Below are 22914 nucleotides of genomic sequence, written 5' to 3'. Positions count from 1 at the left end.
TGAAAACCAAAAGTCATGAAGCACCTCTGCCATTTCCACATTCTCTGTTATTCACCCCCCACTCCCCCGCCCATTGAGTAATGGGCCTAGCCTGTCCTTGGTCTTCCTCTTGCTTCTAATGTATTTGTAGAATGTTTTCTTGTTACCCTTTATGTCTCTAGCTAGTTTGATCTCGTTTTGTGCCTTGGCCTTTCTAATTTTGTCCCTACATACTTGTGTTATTTGTTTATATTCATCCTTTGTGACTTGACTTAGTTTCCACTTTTTGTAGGACTTTATGATTTTTAGATCATTGAAGACCTCCTGGTTAAGCAAGGGTGGTCTTTTGTCATACTTCCTATCTTTCCTATGCAGTGGGATAGTTTGCTTTATGCCCTTAATAATGTCTCTTTGGAAAAACTGCCAACCGTCTTCAATTGTTTTTCCCCTTAGACTTGCTTCCCATGGGATCTTACCTACCGACTCCCTGAGTTGTCTTGTAAGGAAGCTTGATCATGTGGTGTCAGTACTTCTTGGTTTGGGTTGGGTTCAGCCCACTAGCAAAAAAATTCAAAACTACTCGTTAACACATAATTAGTGCATCATGAGTCAAACCAGACTTGATGATAACCTGTCTGTTCATTCCCTTTGGGGCACCTGGCATTGGCCACTGTCAGAGGACAGGATACTGGGCTCGATGGACCTTTGGTCTGACCCAGTAGGGCCATTCTTATGTCCTTTTGTTGAACTTCTTGCATGCTGATTTTGTGGCAGGACACCCTGAAAGTCTGCCTTGTGACCAGGATTGCTGCATTTGTAGCATTAGTGGTGTGTAGCAGGGTAAAAGTATTGTGGATGTAGACTTAGGAGCTTTGTGGGTTGCAGTCTCGTATTGGACTGCATTAATCTCTGCAGGCTCAGAGACATCTGGTGTCACAAAAAGTGACTTAGCACAGTGGATAATGCTTTCCACTCACCAGGTGGCTTCTATGGCTTTCTCCAAGGTAGGGCCTTCCATTATGAGGAGTCGTTCTCAAATCTTAGAACTGGTCATTTTCATGACAGTTTGGTCTCTGATCATTTCATCTGTGAAACTAGGAAATTCACAGGTTGCAATGAACTCACATACCGCAGTTATATAGTGGTTGGGCTTGAGGCATCTGTGCATGGGAATAGAAGCTGAAGCTTTCAGCAACATTTGTTTTAATCCTCTACTAATTAGCCATGGCTTGGAGGCAGCATCATATGGAGTTGTATCTTGTGGTTAGCCAGTAGCTGGAAGGAGATGCTTGAAGACTTGTTTCCCTGCAGGATGAGGAACTGAAGCAGTAAGGCTTTCTACTGTCTGGAGTGTAAGTAGTTTCTATAACAAGCACATAGCTGCTGAAGTAAGACTTGCATCATTACTATGGCTGTGAAAGATCTCCTGGGGTAGGGATGAACAATGATGGAGGCGGAACTTGCATCATGGTAACAAGTATGGAAGCAAGCTGGAGACCTCTGGTGAATTGAGCAAGAAAGGTGAAGAATCGGTTGATAAGAAATGCTGGTCCCAGAAATGGCTGGCTGGCCTTGTAAAGCTGTTTGTGATGCAGCTGGGGTACTCAGAACTGGGTGGGGAAAAAGGAGCACTATGAAAAAATAGGCATTGCTGCTTTCAATTTCTCTTCTCAGCAAGTTGCAGTCACACATAGCAGCAGGCCTTAGGCCTGTGGAGTTTCCCTGTGAGCTTGGCAAGTCACAGCAGCAGGAATCATGAGGTACTTGGATAAGTTAAATTTTCTGTTTCTCTCTGGTTCTGTCATGCTCATCACCAGTGTGGGTATTTTTTGTTTTGTTTTTTTGGTACCTGAACCGCTTTAAGGAAGACTCAGGAAGCTTGACAATAGCAAAGGTGAAGTTTATTCCCCTCCCTCTTGCATAGAGCTCTCATTCTTCCTTCTCTTCATTCTCCTCGCCCCCTTTGCCCAGTGCATCCTGGGAATTGTAGTTCTTAGACTCAACGCTAGGAACTACCTGGGGAAAAACACAACTACTTCAGTTTGTATCTGCACCTCGCTAGACACAACACCAAGGCTTGTCCAGTGTTGCCGCTGTAGAGAACTGGTACTGCTTGACTGTAAATCGCTTTCCGGTGCATAAATCTATTTAAATACTGGAAGATCCCAACCCCCACAAACTGATGATGGATGTGAAAAGCAAAAGCACTGTAATGTTCTTGTGTTCCCACATTGTCCTGAACTGCTTGAGGCTGGCTTGCTTGTTTTAGGGTTGGTTGTGGACCAGCCTGGTCCATGGGGTACCTGAGTAGCCTCAGGGCTGATGTAAAATAACAGCTGCCATGGCCCCAATGAGCCATTCTGGCCGGCAAGGATTGCCAAGGCATTAAGGTGCTCCAGCTATGCATGTCTTGCCTGTTAGACATCTTGGGTGAGGAGACCCTACATCACACAGAAATACTCCTTGTGCTGGGCAATCCACAGTAGCAAGTACCAGGTTTACTGGCATGAAGCAGATTGAATCAGGTTGAAATCTGCCCTTAAGTTCTTTCCTTCATGAGTGCTTAGAACCTCGGCATTGCAAAACCTGCATGGACTCCTCAGGTTAGTGGTAACATGCAGTGCTCCGTCACTTATTCATTGTTAAATGTGCTAGGGGTATTTCAGCTTTCAGTTTTCATCCCTCTGTGTCCATTCAGCTGTTGCTGAGTATTAGCCATTCCTCAGATAACTTTCTTAAGAACATAGAGCTTTATGCACATGAGGAAATAGTATTCCTGTTTATACATGGGGAAACTTGGGCATGGCAGCTAATCTCTGCTTCCCCAGGTGGCCTCTAATTTGTGTGTACAGCTTCTGAAGTCTTACCGCATTTGAAAATAGCCTGAATAGGTCTTGCTGATTTTAACTGGCTTCCTGGATGCTCAAGGCTTTGGAAACAATGTCCAGTGTTTTGGATTTTAGGATCCCAAAATTAGAGGCCACTTTGGCAAGTTCACTGCCAAGGTTTCAAAAGCCAAGAACAAAATTATTACCTCTAATTATTAAATACAGTGGGGATTGGCTAGTTTCCTAGGTTTGGGAGAAAGCACTGTCCTGTGGAGGCCAGAGCTGAGTTGCTGGGAGGTACCTTTTAAGATTTACTTGTCTGCCCTCCCAGTATGACAAATCCACCCAACACTTATCATATCTGGTTTCTGATTGTCTCCTGGGACAAGCAGCCATGCTAGGAGGCTAAAGGAAATATCTGAGTTGAGATGGCTGAGACTGAGCAGAGGCTGTCTGACAACTACAAGGAGGTGCTCGGGAGATTGGAAGGGACTTATTCAGTGTGTGTGGCAAGGAGAGAGGAGGAGGTGTCCTGCTGTATGGTTGGATGAGAGAGGCTGTAAACGAGCTTACTGTTGCAAAAGAGGTAAGACTGCAAACATCAGTTTGTGCCTACCAGTTTAATGCTGCACTTGAATGGTTAGTGCTTAGAAAGTGGAACTTGTTCACATCTATTTATCACATGGATTCCTGTATCGAAGTACCGCTGCCCTTCCAGTGGAGCGATGTTTTGATTACATTCTGGAGTGACTTGCCAAATGTTTGTTTATAAATCAGACATGCAGGAAATGAGTGAGCTTCCGTTTGTGTAAACTGATCGTTCTCAACTTTACATACCACAATCTCATGTCATAAAACTTGGTAACCCACCTCCCATCTAGCACTGAAGAGGACCTGGATCAGTTCTTGACCCCTGAGATGTTAATACAGGATTAAATTTAAATAACCATGCTGACTTAAAGTGGTGCTGGGTTACAATTTGGACTAAAACGAGAACTTGAAGCGGTTTGGATTGATGTCCATAGATTTTGGATGATTTAATTGGGAATTGGTCCTGCTTTGAGCAGGGGGTTGGACTAGATGATCTCCTAAGGTCTCCTCCAACCCTGAAATTCTATGTTTTTAGCTTCTAGGCTGCTTCAAACCCAGCCCAAACTAGTAGTGATAGGTGGTGCCTGTTTGTTTTGCCTCCATTATAGGAATAGTCTGCCAAGTTTAGTCTCTAGGGGACACATGTCCACATGATAAAAGGTAGGTGACACTAATGACAAAGGTGTCCAGCAGAGAAGAGAACTGAGTGGGCATGGAAAAGAGTTTGCTTAGAGTAAGGAGGCTTGTACTGATGTGACTGCATTGGTGAAGCTACACCCATACAAACCCCCTAATGGAGACGCCATATTGGTGCCCGTCACAGCAATGACAAAAGTGTAAGTCGTTAACCTGGTGCAGCTCATCTACACTGAAGGCTTGTGCCAGTGAAACTACATGGGTACAAAAATACCTCAAATCAAGCAGGCTCTCCCAGGCACCGAAGCACTTCAGGAGAGTTAGGAAGCTCACATTTATTGCCTGAGCTGTAGCTGGTACGTACATAGATACAAGAATCTACTGTAGTTGATCCTGACAATTTCCTTGGCTTTGAACTTGGCTTCCCTTGAACACCTTTGAAAATAATTATAGGTCCCTAAAATACCCTATTCTTTGTATGAAACACTTGGTACGTGAGCAAGTCATGAAAACAAAGCTTACAGGAGCTCTGAAAATGCTCAAGCCACAGATCATGCTTCTTAGCCTTTTTTTAAACTGGTTTTTGGCATGGGAATAATAAGCTTCAGCTCTTTGTATCTATCTTGGTTTCTTCCTGTGGAATTCTCAGCAAATAGCCTGGGTTGGAAGCTGCACAATTGTAGTCTGTGCAATGAGAATGGGTTGGGAGCCACAGTGACATGCTGCAAAACAGGAAAATAACTTTGGTAATGAAAAGATCTCTGTTAATGCATTCATGCTATTTATAGCTCTGGTAGTGGGAGCTCTCCTGCAGAGTCTTTCCATAGAAAGATATTAGTTCAAAATTGGGCTTAAAGTTACAAGCAGCTTAAAAGGAATCTTTCTATTTATAGAGTTTCTTGTTTTCACTAGTTGGTGTTACTGTGGAATTTTTCTTCTTGCTGTCTTAGTGTCTAATTCTGTATTGCAGGGCAAACTCAGTTCCCATTGTATCTTTCATATTGAAACGATATGAAATTGAACAAATTGAAATGGGTGAAGGAAGCAATTAGCTGATCAGTGACTTCTGTATCAGTAGCCTTTCTTCCGTGAAGGGTGTGTGCCTGTCAGTGTAGCAGAATGGCTTACTATTTCTGTCATGGGGCATGAACTGATATTAAGGCTGCTCATGCATGAAGTAACTTGTTAAAATAATGGTGCCATTGCTTATAGCTGTTATGTGCTTGTGCAAAGGCATACAAGTTTCTGTAGAGTTGGCAGACTGCCTTCAATAAATGCTAGCAAATCTGTGCTTAGTTGGTCAGTGACCTACTGCAAAAGCGAAGAAGCCCTGACTAACCACCAAAGGATTGAGGCTTGGATTTGGATCTTAATCAAAGCTCTAGTATCTTGCCTGCTAAACTACGCTAACCTCCCCGGTAATACCCCATGATTTTCCAACAACCGACTCCCCCTTACCTTGGTATAATAAGAAGGTAGAACACCTCTCTGCTCCAGCCATGGCAGACCGCTGCATCTCTCCAATCTTGGGGGCGCAGCTGGCTAGCCTTGTCAATGCCCTCCAACTTTGAGGGTAATTCTTTAGGCTCACTCCTTCCCAAAACTGACATCATCTGGGGTGTGGATGGCCTATGTACTCAGCAGCAGAACCCTTAATAGTCCTCTGGAGACTGCACTGGCTTCAGAGAGCTCTCCTCCTAGAGAGTGGAGATTTGTGTTGAAGTAATGAAATGTTTAATTACTGACTGGAAAATCCTGATCCAAACCACATAGAACCTTAAAGCTTCAGTTCAGGTTTGAGGTTCTTGGTCAAGGCTAAAACTCTGCCACTTCACCTGTTGCTAGTGGTGGAGAATTGGGGCTTGTCTAACAGCGAGTTGCTCCGGTTTTGCTTCTGCTGATTTAAACTTGTGCACACCGATGTGTGGACTTGGCTTTACCAGGACAAGCTTACCGGATGTAACTTACAAGCACAAGCTAAACAGATAAACTGGTGCAAAACTGTGTGGTCACTATTACATTGGTTAAAACAACTTGACTAAATGTATATCAATACCAAGTTGAACCAGGTAAGCTATGGGTGAAACCAAACACCCAGCGAAATTGTGGCTTTAATAATCAGGAGTGTTGAGGCAGGCAGGGTTTCTGATGTGTGGGAATGCACAAAGGGATAATTACTGCAGCATAATACAGACCCTTGACTCGGATGAGCAGGAGGTGTGAGAGTTAAAGGGGGACACCTACCTGGTTAATATGGACTGTGAGGAGACAGCCTCTCATTTCATCGCATGTCTAAATGTGTATAGTATTGCCAGCCCCGGGTGTCAGATAAAATATCAGCCCCCTCAAAGTCACAAATGGCTGAAAAATGATTTTCCTGAAAGTGTCTGGGTCAGGGGCGGCCAGGCTGAGAAGGAGCCAGAATTTACAATGTACATTGCCAAAGAGCCACAGTAATATGTCAACAGCCCCCCATCAGTTTCCCCCTCCCCTGCTCCCAGTGCCGGCAGCCCTGCCGATCAGCGCCTCCTCCTCCCTCCCCACACCTCCTGATCAGCTGTTTCCTGGTGTACAGGAGGCTCTGGGGGCGAGCAGGGAGGAGCAAGGTCATGGCAGGCTCAAGGGAGGGGGTGGGAAGGGGTGGAGTGGGGGCAGGGCCCGGGTCAGAGCCAGGGGTTGAGCAGTGAGCACCCCCCGGCACACTGGAAAGTTGGCACCTGTAGCTCCAGCCCCGGAGTTGGTGCCTATACAAGAGCCGCATATTAACTTCTGAAGAGCTGCATGTGGCACAGGTTGGCCACCCCTGGTCTGGGTGGTTTTTTGCCTGCTGGGTTTGAAGAGTTGGGGGCATTTAGGTAACACTTTCTAGGTTCTTCATAACCATGAGGGCTAATAACTTTTACTTAAAGGGAAATCCACAATTCTCCCAATTGCAGGGTTCCAGAATGCCAAATTTTGGAAGATGTGTGATAAAATCACAAGAGTTTGCAACACTGTGGATAGGTGTATTGAGTCTGGCTTTTAAAATGAGAAAGTTTTACTTCTAACAGTGAAGCAGGCCCTAAATATCCATGACAGAAAACAAAATTTCTTTACTTATTGAACAAGAACAGAATGGATCCCTCTTCAAAATGATGTAACACAAGTTCCCGCTCCATATAGATCTAACCACTATCAAACCCCACCCTCTGTAGCAGCCTGTCCAAATCCTTATGGCTGGAGAGCTACTCCTTTTTAGGAGAACTGAAGCATTTCAAAGTAAATCTTGTACTTTGGCAGTTCTAGCTGCTGTCTCTTGTATCAATGCTCATAAATTCTGGTTCTACATACTGAAACAGCCAGCCTGGTATTACTTGATATAAATCATCTTGTAAAATAAGGCTATTTAAGTTTTTGTACAGAAGTAAGTGTTTGAATGCAACACCATTATGCTCCAAATTATTCAAAGTAAGTGCTTGTTAGTGAGGACTTGAGAAATCAGCTAGAAGATGGAAGAGTGAATCTTTTTTACAGGCCATCGCAATGTATTCCCTAGTGTACACTTGTAGAACTGCAGATACTATAATAAAACTTAACGCAGCTCAGTTGTCAAAATGACAAACTAGCTGATATTCATAACTTGTTAAGAGAGCTCAAATTAAAATAGACCTGAGAACTCAGCACAGGCGAAACACATTGATAGAAATTGGACTTGCAAGTAAAGATTAAAGACTTGATATAGGGAAAAATTCTGATACTGGGAATGAGTAAATCATTTGAACTTTGGCTTTTATTGTGATCGGAAATCTCAGCACGCTCTGACAGTGCAGTTGTTTCCATCTCCCTACAAAAATTAAGAGCAAGGATTGAAGTGTGAACTTGAAGAGCGGCACTTGGGTGGCTTGTTACCTTTTAGTACAGCCGCTCCAGTCACTGCCCTCCCTCTAAGCACTATTGCGTGTACTGAAAAGGGCTGTGCTGCAAAGGTCTTAGCACCTCGGGATTGTAGTGAAAATGTGCAGTGTCATATAGCGTGAGATGGAGATGAGGAATTTGGTGCCTCACTTTCAACTCTGTTTGACACACTTCAAGTCAATGCAACTGATAGGCTGGTTTTATGGCTATGGAATATTAGTAGTCAAGGCAGAAAGCCCATCATCCTAACTTGAGCACGTGAGACCATGTGGCTGAAGCTGCAGTAATAGTTATACAGTGCGTTTTCCTTAACCTTTACCTCATTGCCAACCTCGAGCTTCAGACCACATTATAAATGTTCCAGATGCTGGAGGACCGACAATGTTAGGATACTTTCAAAGTCCTCTAACTGTAACCCCCCCACATGTTTAAAAACGCAACTCCATGCTTAAAACATGGTTTTGGTGTAATTTAATAAAACTGCGGTTGGGTTTACCAGTTTAGAGTTTGTGTCCTTTTTGATCGCCTTAGCACAGCAAATAGCAGAAGACTGCTGCTAGGCAACAGCTCAGTGTGTGACTTGAAAATACTCAGTTTTCCCCCCTTCCTTCAGTCTCCACAATGCTTTAGGCCCATTTGGGTAACTTCTTACTCAAAGATACCCTCTGGGATTGTAGAGCAAGAGCCATTGGGAGATGGGAGAGCAGGACAAAAAAGGTACAGCAAACCCTGCTCATCAGTAGACGACTTGAGTGCTCCCAATGTGTTTGGCCAAAACAGTGTCTAAATTCAAGGCACCCCCTTGTGTATAAAGTAGTAGACGACTGAGAATCAATTCACTGAACCAGATAAGTGAGAAGGGTTGTTGGGAAGAATCAGCTGGGAATCTGAACAAATGGATGTGGGAAGACACCTCCAGGAACTCTGTCATCTGAGCATATGTATGTTTTATACTAGGCTCAGCCAAGCTGTGCTCATTATGCTATAATAGTAACGCCAAAAATAAGCACACTTTCTTGTGGGCATGGGGAAAAAAATCACTTTTCAAGAAGCCTTCTAGATTAATTGGTGGTGGATTTTCTCTGTAATAGACTGTGGTGAACTGTTGGCTTAAGATCTAGGATGAAACCAGCAGCCAAATATTTGAGGAACCCAAATATGCCTGGTTTTCAAGAAAGCTATTACCTTCCCCTAAACTCTCTGCTGCAGTTGCAATAAGCAGGCAATCTCTATTGTCATGTGTACTAGCACTTTCTCTCTTAATACTGTTAGTCAGTTTCAGTAATACTTAACTGTCTGTTTTGGTAAATTGTCCATCCAGCCAGGGCCGGCTCCAGGCACCAGCTAAGGAAGCAGGTGCTTGGGGCGGCCAATACAAAGGGGCGGCACACTGTCCGGTATCGGGGCGGCACCTCCTGGTCTTCAGCAGGAATTCCGCGGCGAGTCCCTCAGTCCCTCTCTTCCTCTGTGAGCTGCCGCCAAAGTGCCGCTGAGGAGGAAGAGAGGGAGTGAAGAACCCGCTGCTGAATTGCCACTGAAGAATCAAACGGCGCAATTGAGCTGCCACTGATTGGCTTTTTTTTTTTTTTTGCTGCTTGGGGCGACAGAAAAGCTGGAGCCGGCCCTGCTGCCATCAAGAGCTAGTACTGCTGGACCTCAAGTGGGTCTCATGAGCAGATGTAGGTCTGGCCCAAACTCCTCTGAAATTGGATCCAGATACAAACTTCTCCCAGTGACTCCTTTCTAGTTTTCAAAAGTGAGTAAGCCACTTAGGCTCATAAGCGTCCATGTCCATTGTTGAAAGCAGGACTTAGGCTCCAGAATTACTGAGAGCCTCTTGAAAAATGTACCCCAGATGTCTAATAGTGCTCGCCAATGGCATTGTCAACTACCTAATAGGTCAGCTTTGACAGTGCTTCACCAACAGTAAGACATGGTGCTAGACCCAGGGCCGTGAAGCTTATACAATCCTGTGCTGAGGCCAACAGCTCATGGGTGGGAGGGGTAGCTCAGTGGCTTTGAGCATTAGCTTGCTAAACCCAGGATTGTGAGTTCAATCCTTGAGGGGACCACTTAGGGATCTGGGGCAAAAATCAGTCTGGGGATTGGTCCTGCTTTGAGCCAGGGGTTGGACTAGATACCTCCTGAGGTCCCTTCCAACCCTGACATTCTATTCTATGAGATCCTTTTAGCAGTTTATTGGACTTGTCAGTTACAAACATCCCTGAACTCCTGTACTATAGTCTAATGTAATGTTTGCTCTTCCCACATATGGAGTTAAGAACATTGATTCAATTAAACTCGTTGTCGGAACATGGCTATCACTAAGTGCTCTGCCTATCTGTATTAGATACTGTAGAGTAGAGACATAATAGAAACTGCAGCTGCACTTTCAAATCCAATTCATAACAGCCTGTCTGCTGTGGTGAAAGCTATTAGTTGAAATTGAACTCCTGCTTCAGAAACTCTTACACCACTCGTTTACTGTCATTGAGTGTCATCAGCTGAAGCTTAGGGTCCCTTCGGTGATGTGATTTTTTTTTCTTGCTAAATATGCTAAATGGTATTTCGGGAAATGCTTCAGGAAACTGAGGTTATCTTTAATCTCTCCGAGGCAGCATTTTGAGTCATTCAGCCACTGTAGCTTGGCTACAATTTACTCTGCAGTGACAGTTTTGTACCTTTTAGGTTCAAAAGTCACCATCCTTCAGAGTTCAAAAAAGAATGAAAGGACTCTGATCCCAGGATTCTGTTGGAAGTCAGAGTTTGGAAAAATGCCTGTGGCTTTGCAGACTCTTTAGTTGCAAGATTTATGGGCTGTAGCGAGGTGACTTCAGCTCAGTGCTGAGGAGACAGTTGACAGCTTCATGCATCTTGTTTTACACATGAAGCTTCACAAATGAGTGAACAAACATGAAAAAGATGATTGCTCCTAGCTTTTATAGCAACATAAGAATAGCACCTAAAGCTGGAGACTGCTTAAAAGTAAGGATTCGTGAGAGAGCTTCAAGTTCCAGTAGTTGGAGCAAGAAAGGAAAGTCAGGGTTCTTGGTGGTTCTGGGTCTGCCTCTGAATTGCTGAGAGAAAGTGCCTTCACCTCCTATAGCCTTTTCTGCAAGAGCCTTGTTCTGAAACCTACCCTCAGCCCACTGGTAATACTGGTGTAGCTCTATTGACGGTAGCAACAATGGGAGCATGAATTTAAAGAGCACCAGAAGCTGTGTGGTATTTTTGCAACCATGTTATGTTAAACTGTTCACATTTGGTTTGGGCAGCAGGGCTGCTAACACATCCCAGTGGCCACCGATAGCCTCACGTATGCTACTAGGTTTAACCGTTATTCCCACTGGTGGACTTCAATGGATGGGGATTCTGTAGAAACAAGTGCAGTAGGACTGAGTGCAATTCTGAATTACCTGAACTGCTGTACAACAGGTTTGAATTAATGTCTTATAAATGAATGTGCTTATTCAGAACAATGTTTCATGTTAGTAGTGAATTAGGGATCCATCTGAATAACTTAGTTGTACAGGAACCACTGGGTCATCTGGTTTACTCAGTTAGGGAAGAGCCCCCTGTACACTTATGGCTGGTTAAGTCAGAAAGTTCTCATGTCTAAAGCCCTTCACAGATGTCAGCCATTTACTGTATGTGCACATAAATGTACTATTTGTCTCTACACATTAAGGTTTTTCACTGCTGCAGATTATTGTATCTAAGAACTTTCTACATAAAATCAGTAGTCAAGTTCCTGTATGCTGCATGGGATTTCTGCTCAGTGAACCAGTTTAGTTCTCCTGTCTCCAATGCATTTCTTTCAATCGAGTATCTAGATCAAGGGTAGGCAACCTATGGCACAGGTGCTGAAGGCGGCACGCGAGCTGATTTTCAGTGGCACTCACACTGCCTGGGTCCTGGCCACTGGTCCAGGGAGCTCTGCATTTTAATTTAATTTTAAATTAAGTTTCTTAAATATTTTAAAAAGCTTATTTACTTTACATACAACAATAGTTTAGTTCTATATTATAGACTTATAGAAAGAGACCTTCTAAAAATATTAAAATGTATTACCGGCACACGAAACCTTAAATTAAAGTGAATAAATGAAGACTCAGCACACCACTTCTGAAAGGTTGCTGATCCCTGATCTAGATTAAAATGAGAATAGGGCCCAGATAGTGCATTAAAAACTTACTATTCATTACACAAACTAAAATAGTTTCCTCTTTTCCTCTCCCAGTGTTGGATGGGGTTGGAGAAACCTTGCTAAAGAAAAATATAGCAGGCCAAGACACTAGAGTTGATGTGTAAAGTGAAGTTGATGTGTAAAGTTTAACAAGAACTGTAAGTGTAGTGGGCAACTTGGAGAAAAGTGGAAAAGATGGGAGAGGAACAGAAGTGAAAGTAAGCCTGTAACGGACTGGCTTCCCCAGGCCAGCGATTTTAAAGGGCCTGGGGCTCCCAGCAGTGGCCGGAGCCCAGGCCCTTTAAATTGCCACCAGAGCCCGCTGCCGGAGCCCCAGGTTAGTGGCGGTGGCCGGGGGCCCCAGGAGATTTAAAGGGCTTGGGGCAGTAGTGACAACCAGAGCCCTGGGCCCTTTAAATCATTGACTGAGCCCTGCTGCCGGAGCCCTGGGGTAGTGTGGTGGGGCTCCAGTGATGATTTAAAGGGCCAGGGGATTTTAAGGCCCCGCCTCTTCCAATTGAGGCCATGCCCCTTCCAGTTGAGGCCCTGCTCAGGACTCCGGCATATCGGTAAATCCTTTAAGTTACTTTCACCCCCGGAGAGGAATCAAATCAAAGGTGCTCCTCACCTTGCAGATTAAGTCTCAAATGCTTGGCACATTTCTATCGGACCCTCAGTAACACTCAAACTTGTTAATTTCCCCAAGTCTGAGGCTGAAGTCTAACTTACTGGAATTGAGACTGTGACATTGCACTCTATATGATTTTATAAAAATATGCTAATGAGTGAATATAATGTAACTGGAATATGCTTTATGCAAAGGTCTCTTGTAAGATATCATTTACAAAGCTTATAATTTACTGAGTGTGGTCATCCTATGTGTATAAATGTATCACTCTTGTATTTGAAACTAGAAATATGAGAGAGGGCCTATTGTAATTATGCAAAGTGTGGGCCATTAGTGGTTGTTTGGAATCTTGATGGCTCCCATTAACCAGGGCAATTGACTGTGGATGGCTCTGTCTGCAGGCAAGCCTTCCTGTGAGTCAGGCTGGGAGGAATGAAGGCTTGGGGTCTTACAGGGACATGTGATCATGTCACCTGAACTGGAATCTACTTTAACCTAAAGCTTTTCCACTGAGAAGTGGGGGGTGGGAACCCAGAGGGACAAAGGATTCTCGCCTTATGCAATAGATATATAAATGGGTGGAACAGAACAAAGGGAGCAGCCATCATGAAGAATCCCCCTAGCTACCACCTGAACTGGAACAAGAGCTGTAATGGGGGAAAGAATTGTGCCCAGACCTGGAAGGTGTCCAGTCTGAGGGAAAGAAACTTACTGAAGCATCTCTAAGGATGAGATTATCTGTATTCAGTTTGATTAGACACAGATTTGCGTGTTTTATTGTATTTTGCTTGGTGACTTACTTTGTTCTGTCTGTCACTACTTGGAACCACTTAAATCCTACTTTCAGTATTTAATAAAATCACTTTTTACTTATTAATTAACTCAGAGTATGTAATAATACCTGGGTGGGCAAACAGCTGTGCATCTCTCTCTATCAGTGTTATAGAGAGCGAACAATTTATGAGTTTACCCCCTATAAGCTTTATCCAGGGTAAAACGGATTCATTTGAGTTTAGATCCCATTGGGAGTTGGGCATCTGAGTGTTAAAGACAGGGACACCTCTGTAAGCTGCTTTCAGTTAAGCCGACAGCTGTTAGGGGATGTGGTTCAGACCTGGGTCTGCGTTTGCAGCAGGCTAGCGAGTCTGGCTCAAACCAGGGCACTGAAGTCCTAGGCTGCCAGGGCAGGAAAGCAGGGGCAGAAATGGTCTTGGCACGTCGGTGGCAGCTCCCAAGGGGAGGTTCTGTGATCCAGCCCGTCACAGAGACTATCTTAGAAGGATACTAGGCTAGTGGGACCATTGGTCTGACCCAGTATGGGAGTTCTTAGAATCTTAATTCTTAAAGATTTTCTTCTGACGAGAACCTCTTTTCTAGACTTAGACCAAGCATAAACGTCTTCCCAAGAGTTCTGAATCTGAAGATGGTGGGTTAGAATAAAGCTCCTCCTTATGGTGTTTATATGTATTTGTATGAAATGTTGCCTTACTGAATCTCTGTTAAGAGGCCGGCAGGGGATCATGAGTCAGGGAACAGCAGACCATTGTATTGTTTCCTTTTTTACAATGGGAGTGGAGGGCTCAGAACTGCCTCTGAGATCTGTCCAGCCAATAAGCTGCCATGTTCTGCTGACAATTGTTTTCCTGTGCACAAGCACCAGCAGGGCTTTGAGTTAGCGAGGGCACAAATGGCAAGCGCTCTTCATTTATGCAATAACCATCGTAAATGGACCAAGCACCATGTGGCGAAACGGGTAACTACTTCACATCCTTTTTAGATCCGCTGGCGGGTTCTGTAGCAATTTCCAAGTAACTGGCACCAGGGTTTATACAATACAATGAACTAAGTGGTAGGTGACTACAAGGTTATATAATTCCATCATGGGGTTTCTGATATTATGAAACACTCTCAAGGGTCACCAGAAATCCCACGAGGGTATCAGACTTACTTTACATTTTTTTGTGTACCCCATATGTAGATTGGATGGTGAAAAGGGAAATTCTCTCCTGTACGGAGGTCTCCATGCACATTTCCATCTGCTCTCTTGCTTCATCTGTTTCCTAAAGTGTAACCACTGCAATACGAATGTTTGCTCCCCGCCCCGGGGAGGGGCAGCTCCAGTGTAAGTTGCTGCGGAAGAAGGTCTAATAGTAGCTTCCAGTTCAGCACTGTCTGAGTCATGTTTAACAGGAGATGGGCAAAAGCAAGAAAATGGGTTGGGAGTGGGGAGAGACAGCACCAAACTTACCTTGGAAATAGGGGAATATAAAATCTGGTCATTAACTGGGTTTGCTGGAAGAGCAGGGAACCAGAATGGGAACTTTTCTGAACTCTCTATAGAAGGCATTAAATGTCTAACTGCCCAGAAGCTTTTATCCAAGCTTGTCAGATGAAGGAGTTGGGACAGATGGGTAGAAACCAAAAGCCGCTTCAGAGTGACTGGGTTTCGTTGGTGCCACCATCAGAAATTATTCTGATTGCTTGTAATGTCCTAACCTCATAGCTTCCTATAAGGTAGTCCTGCAGAAACAACATACCAGTAACGTAAACAGAACCAGGCACTTCTCCCTCATTCTCAAGACACTTGGCCTCCATGCTCCATTTTCCAGCAGCAACTGGCTAATGAGTCCTTAATCTTGCATTGCACCCAAACGAGCATACATTTACTTTATAAATGAGTCTGCTGTAAATTTACCCTGCTTCTACATGGGTAACTATATTCTACCTTATGTGCAAATTTCCTCTGTAAGGAAAGAGTTACTGCTGGAGTACTTGCAAAACATGTAACTTAATGTGACCTGTGTCAGCCTACACAGTTCTCCAGGGCTATAATCTGACTCAGTGGCAGTACTTTCTCAAGCAGTGTTTTTTTTTTCTCCCCCTTTGCCAAAGAAGTGAGTGCCAGTAAACTAGGTCTCAAAGAGTGCATTACAGACAGGGATGTTATCTGGAAACTCTCAGAGGCTAACCCTAGTCTCAAACCCTCTGATCCTCCACATGAAGGCTGGCTCTCCTGTGAACCAGCTGAGAACTAAGCTTAAACTACTTTGTAGAGGCTCTTTCCCATTCTGGCTGAGGGTTATGCTGAATTGGTGAGTGAGGATTTGAACTTTTTTTTTTTTTTTTTTTTGAACTTAAGCATCTAAAACTCAACTGTCTACAATGAAGCCTGAAGCTTCAGGAAGGTCTTTTCCTAGTCAAAGGAGAGAAGGCTGGTGGCGACTGCAGAAGATAGATCACTAAGGCAACTTTAAAGGGTAAAGAGCCATCACTTGGAAGCAAAAGTTTATTCTGAGTGAGGTTACTTTTATAATTAGCAGCAGTACTAAGAAATGCACAGGTTTCAGAGTAGCAGCCGTGTTAGTCTGTATCCGCAAAAAGAACAGGAGTACTTGTGGCACCTTAGAGACTAACAAATTTATTTGAGCATAAGCTTTCATGGGCTACAGCCCACTTCTTTGGATGCATAGAGTGGAACATATATTGAGGAAATCTATATATCTATCATAGAATCATAGAATCTCAGGGTTGGAAGGGACCTCAGGAGGTCATCTAGTCCAACCCCCGGCTCAAAGCAGGACCAAACCCAACTAAATCATCCCAGCCAGGGCTTTGTCAAGCCTGACCTTAAAAACCTCTAAGGAAGGAGATTCCACCACCTCCCTAGGTAACCCATTCCAGTGCTTCACCACCCTACTAGTGAAAACGTTTTTCCTAATGTCCAACCTAAACCTCCCCCTCTGCAACTTGAGACCATTACTCCTTGTTCTGTCATCTTCTACCACTGAGAACAGTCTAGATCCATCCTGTTTGGAACCCCCTTTCAGGTAGTTGAAAGCAGCTATCAAATCCCCCCTCATTCTTCTCTTCTGCAGGCTAAACAATCTCAGTTCCCTCAGCCTCTCCTCATAAGTCATGTGCTCCAGCCCCCTAATCATTTTTGTTGCCCTCCGCTGGACTCTCTCCAATTTATCCACATCCTTCTTGTAGTGTGGGGCCCAAAACTGGACACAGTACTTCAAATGAGGCCTCACCAGTGCTGAATAGAGGGGAATGATCACATCCCTCGATCTGCTGGAAATGCCCCTACTTATACAACCCAAAATGCCATTAGCCTTCTTGGCAACAAGGGCACACTGTTGACTCATATTCAGCTTTTCGTCCACCATAACCCCTAGGTCCTTTTCTGCAGAACTGCTGCCCAGCCATTTGGTCCCTAGTCTATAGCAGTGCATGGGATTCTTCCGTCCTAAATGCAGGACTCTGCACTTGTCCTTGTTGAACCTCATCATATTTTTTTTCCTCTTACTTAATTGGCCTCTCAGAGTTGGTAAGACAACTCCCACCTTTTCATGCTGTGTGTGTGTGTGTGTGTGTGTGTGTATCCTCAATATATGTTCCATTCTATGCATCCGAAGAAGTGGGCTGTAGCCCACAAAAGCTTATGCTCAAATAAATTTTAGTCGCTAAGGTGCCAGAAGTACTCCTGTTCTTTTTGAAGAAATGCACAGCTCTTCATTGAGGTGTGTCAAAGTCAGACTCAGGACTCACAATTTGTCAGACCGCTCTGTTTTATTAGCAAAGCGCTCTGCTAATACACCCAGATACTGTGAGTACCATGCAAGACACAAACTATTTTATTTATACAGATAAAAGGGCGCAAACTTAACAAGATAACAAAAGGAAGCAGAATCTGATGTTTACCTGGGCTAGACATGCATATCTTATTTCCTTACTAACTATTACCGCTCTCCTGTTAATGTCCCACCATTAGCTTAAGTGGACCCATTGTTTCGTACCTTAATGTTTCTCTTCCTGACAATTTATTTCTGCTTAAAGGAACATACAGCATTTCTTTAATCCATTCTTATTTTTACAATATAATTCATTCTACTTTCACAGGTGCAAGCTGACTTAACAATGCTGCGTGTTGACAGCGCTCCCAAAACAAGTGAGAACTGCAGCTGTGACGACTCACGCTTGAGGCAGCCCAGTATCCCGAGCTTTCTCAGTCTCAGATGATCTTCAGCAAGACAGTGCCACGGTTTGTTTGGTTTGCCTGACGTTACCATTGCCTCTTTGTGTCAGTTTGGGGATGCCAATTCTCTATTGCACAGCAGAAGAAAGGGAAATGGCTTGAAAAGATGCCTTATTTCCGGTGTATTCTGCTGGGATATAGTGTCCAGCACTTGCTGTTGGAATCCCAGCCAAAGTTCCAACTGCACCTGATGTAACTGTCACATTAAATGGAGCTACGCCAGGGGTGAATTAGGCCCAGAGATTCTTGTCAGTGGCATCACTGTAAAATCAGTATAAGATCTGGGTAAGCTGCCTCCCAGACTCCAGTCTGACTGGAAATACATCCATTACTTCGAATGCAAGACTTCCAAACTTTAGGCATGGCTGTGGTTCTGTTCTCCCCTAGGTAGGGGTAAAACCAGCTTAGGGAGACCGGACAGCAAGTGTGAAAAATCAGGACAGGGGTGGAGGGTAATAGGAGCCTATATAAGAAAAAGACCCAAATATTGGGACTGTCCCTATAAAATCGGGACATCTGGTCACCCTAAACCAGCTTAACATTGATTTTGGAGGGTTTCTGTCTTGCACAGGTGTAACAGCAGAATCAGACAACTATATCCTCTGTTATGCATTGTATGTACCTTACTTAGGGTTAAGAATTCTTTGGAGAGACTAGAACAAACACAGGCATCAGAATTACAGCTTTGCACTAATACTGGAATCACCTTTGATAAGGCACAAATACCGGCTTTATGCTTCTCTGAATGGAACAATCTTGCAACAAATATACATGCCCCTGCCTTTGCATAAACACTTGGCTCTCAACATTTCCAGATTACTGTTCTCCCTTCAGGAGTCTGATTTGTCTTGCATGCCCCAAGTTTCACTTCACTTAAACTACTTGCTTATAAAATAAGACATAAAAATAAGTGACACAGCACACTATTACGGAAAAATTGCGTACTTTCTCATTTTTACCATATAATAAAATCAAGTGGAATACAAATAGTATACTTTTTTTAGTGTACAGTATATAGAGCAGTATAAACAAGTCATTGTGTATGAAATTGCTCACAGACTAGGGACCGAGTGGCTAGGCAGCAGTTCTGCAGAAAAGGACCTAGGGGTTACAGTGGATGAGAAGCTGGATATGAGTCAACAGTGTGCCCTTGTTGCCAAGAAGGCTAATGGCATATTGGGCTGTATAAGTAGGAGCATTGCCAGCAGATCGAGGGACATGATCATTCCCCTCTATTCGACATTGGTGAGGCCTCATCTGCAGTACTGTGACCAGTTTTGGGTCCCACATTACAAGAAAGATGTGGAACAATTGGAAAGAGTCCAGTGGAGGGCAACAAAAATGATTAGGGGGCTGGAGCACATGATGTATGAGGAGAGGCTGAGGGAACTGGGCTTATTTAGTCTGCAGAAGAGAAGAGTGAGGGGGGATTTGATAGCTGCTTTCAATCAACTACCTGAAAGGGGGTTGCAAAGAGGATGGATCTAGACTGTTCTCAGTGGTAGCAGATGACAGAACAAGGAGTAAGGGTCTCAAGTTGCAGTGAACATAAGAACATAAGAATGGCCATACTGGGTCAGACCAAAGGTCCATCTAGCCCAGTATCTGTCTACCGACAGTGGCCAATGCCAGGTGCCCCAGAGGGAGTGAACCTAACAGGCAATGATCAAGTGATCTCTCTCCTGCCATCCATCTCCATCCTCTGACGAACAGAGGCTAGGGACACCATTCTTACCCATCCTGGCTAATAGCCATTTATGGACTTAGCCACCATGAATTTATCCAGTTCCCTTTTAAACATTGTTATAGTCCTAGCCTTCACAACCTCCTCAGGTAAGGAGTTCCACAAGTTGACTGTGCGCTGCCTGAAGAAGAACTTCCTTTTATTTGTTTTAAACCTGCTGCCTATTAATTTCATTTGGTGACCCCTAGTTCTTGTATTATGGAAATAAGTAAATAACTTTTCCTTATCCACTTATCCAGTGGGGGAGGTTTAGGTTAGATATTAGGAACAATTTTTTCACTAGGAGGGTGGTGAAGCACTGGAATGGGTTCCCTAGGGAGGTGGTGGAATCTCCTTCCTTAGAGGTTTTTAAGGTGAGACTTGACAAAGCCCTGGCTGGGATGATTTAGTTGGGAATTGGTCCTGCTTTGAGCAGGGGGTTGGACTAGATGACCTCCTGAGGTCCCTTCCAACCCTGATATTCTATGAACTTTTAGTTTGTACTGGCTTCACTTGTGCTTTTATGTAGCCTGTTAAACTAGGCAAATATCTAGATGAGTTGAGGTACCCCTGGAGATCTCTGCATACCCCCCAGGGTACCCGTACAGGGCCGGCTCCAGGCACCAGCTCAGCAAGCAGGTGCTTGGGGTGGCCAAGGAGAAGGGGCGGCACATCGGGCTGTTCAGCGGCGGGTCCCTCGGTCCCTCTCGGAGGGAAGGACCTGCTGCTGAATTGCCGCCGAAGAAGAAAGCGGCGCGGTGGAGCCGCCGCCGATTGCGATCGCGGCTTTTTTTTTTCCGCCGCTTGAGGTGGCAAAAACCCTGAGGCGGCCCTGTACATGTACCCCTGGTTGAGAACCACTGCTTTAAACAAACTGCTCGTACATGAATCTGTAACAATGCTGCACTATTATGCCAGTGGTGTCTTTAGAACTATGCTGAACCTTCAGGTGTAAATGTCAACTGGGTTCAGTGTCCACTGTCTTTAAAGGAGCTGACCTGGATTTATTAGCCAAGTAAGACTATTAAAATGCCTACATGTGCATTTATTAATGTGCTAACCTGTTCCCTGCAGCAGGGAAGGAACGGGAATAAACAGTTGCTGAGTGAGGCCCTTTGCTAGTGCTTATTCTCCAAAAAATCTCTTGATCATGATTTCTCTTGGTTAAAAGTGAACAATGTCTCTGACTAGAAAGTGCCTATGTTGCACAAAGCAGCACACAGCTTTCCTTGCTGGGTATAATGACATTGCCTCATTAACAGGGAGAGGCAGCTGTCGGCAAGGAAGTCAGTGAGGGTCCTGGGACTCCTGAACCTGCTCCCTGTTGTCTGAAACAGTCACTCTGAACTTCCAAGACCTCCTGTAAAGTGGGCAGGATGCAAGTTGTCCCTGGCTGCGGTAAATCTCCACTTGATTAAGTCTTCAAGCAGGTTTGTATGAATTCAACTTGCGCTAACTCATCAGTGAAGTAGCTTTCAAAACCTTCAGAGCTTTTGTGTGAGTTTTTGCTCTGCTTTTCGACAGCAAACCAAGCTTTTTCTCTGAGGCTCTTCAGAGCTTGGTTGACTTAAGATAGAAAGTGGAGGCTTATGGCCAAAATGGCTATGGATTTGATCCTGAATAGGAGCAGGAATCTTGGCCCAAACTTAAGATGTGGTGTTGAGAAATAAAGCTCATTGCCGGAAATCATGCATCCAGCGTCTCTAAGCTGTACCTGGGAGCATGTCTGTCAGGATCCAGACAGACACACACCGGCTCCGCTCGAGCTAGCGTGCTTAAAATAGTGCCAGGGATGTTGCCGCAGGGATGAAGGCACAGGCTAGCCCAGACAGCGTACAAACCCACCCAACCCCCTGGGTCTGTACTCCATGTCAACAACTTCTTAATGTGCTTGCTCAAACAGGGCTAACCTGCCTGTTTAGCTAGGCTTGGAGGCACGCTGCCAGCTGCAGTGTAGACCAATCCTATAACTTGAGGAGATTCACCGCTCAAGATCTAAACTGTAGTTACCTAGGAATAGGGAAAGATGACTTGGGCTGGTACACCTGGACTCTACCTTCTCCACTGTCATCCATTGCTCTCCCTTTAGGCTGTGACTAAAAGGGGTCCCCTAGCTCTGGTATCTGCCGGGTTCTCTGCATGGCACATCTAGCATCTGAGTGCTTGAGGTTGCTGTGCCAAAGTATGAAAAACGGAACTACACAGTGATCAGCTTGCCAGGCCTGAAGAATGACTGACTGTCCAATGAGAAGGATACAAACAAACTTGATTTTCTGGGGGGAGGGGAACCTCCTTTCAACACTTGCACTGAAGCTAAATGTGTTGGTTGAGTACGTTTGTTTTAAAACTCTGAGTTTTGAAATGTTAAGCAACTTATTTTGGCTTGAAATGTTCCATTTTTGGTGGTCAGATTTCAGGGTTCCCCCTTGTTTCCATAGGGGAAGGTCATGTGTGTGGGGAAAATTGGCCTCTGCAGCTAGAGGATTGGAGTGGCTTCTTGAAGACTTGCATAAAGTCCTGCACCAGGGCTGACCCTCAGGTCTGTGCTTGGGAGCAGGGATCATTCACTTTATGCAGTCCAGAGGGCAGATATTGCCCCAAGGTGGGCAGAACGGCACTGAGGCCTTGGTTTTCTTCGCATACACTGGCCTGCAAGAAGGAGCAGGCCTGTAGTGGGCAGCAGGCAGCACCATACTATAGAATAATGCTACTGATGCAGTCCCTCTGTGCCAACAGTGTCCTAAAATGCTTCAGAATCACAGTACTCCCTTGATACTAGAGAGAGGAAGGCGGGAAGGATCCAAACTTCTTCAACTTGCAGTTGAACAGATGCTATTTGCTGAGCTGGAGAGCTGGAGAGCTTCCCAAGAGGCTTCTTGTATGTGGGAGCTGCTCTTACTTGAACAGTGAAATGCTGGGAGTGGAAGGCAGAGCGATAGTAAATCAGACAGGGGCTAAACACTGCCCTATTGAAGTCAAGAGTTAGCTGGACTTACACTGGTATAAATGAGACTGGAATTGAGATTGGGATGGGCAGGGCAAACTGGAGAGACCGAGCTGGATCTGGAAGCTGAAAAGAATGGGTGGGAGGGAGGGAAGCAGGCTGCAACACAACTGTTGTAAAGTGGTATGGTAGGACATCTCCAGACTTTAGCAGCACAGGAGAACAGACTTGGGGAGGCGACAGGAGTGAAAACAGCCAAGGCAAAACCCAGCCAGTTAATTTACACTAGCACCTAGGGCCCAAGCTAATGTTATGGGAGCCTCAATGCGCTAAGTGCTCCACAGACTCGTACGAGGAGGCATTGCCCACCCTGAGGTGTTTAGTCTAAACTATCCGCACATAACACGGGAGACTGGATGTGGACTTCAAAGTTGTACAGAAACGGCCCATGGCTCTTAAGAGTGAAA

At 44.7% G+C, this 22914-nt stretch overlaps 1 long non-coding RNA gene across 1 annotated transcript in view; it reads left to right on the top strand.

The window, feature by feature from the left end:
- Positions 1 to 20858, top strand: part of LOC120375132 — a 44561-nt gene extending 23703 nt beyond the window's left edge. The window contains exons 2-3 of the long non-coding RNA XR_005586451.1: positions 17645 to 17786; positions 20766 to 20858. This is a non-coding gene — a long non-coding RNA (uncharacterized LOC120375132). The remainder of the gene's footprint in view (positions 1 to 17644; positions 17787 to 20765) is intronic.
- Positions 20859 to 22914: the final 2056 nt, after the last annotated feature.

The sequence above is a fragment of the Mauremys reevesii genome, linkage group 11 (assembly GCF_016161935.1).
Source record: "Mauremys reevesii isolate NIE-2019 linkage group 11, ASM1616193v1, whole genome shotgun sequence".
Lineage (NCBI taxonomy): Eukaryota > Metazoa > Chordata > Testudines > Geoemydidae > Mauremys > Mauremys reevesii.
Note: the sequence above shows the minus strand (reverse complement) of the source record. Positions and strands in the feature narration are given on the sequence as shown.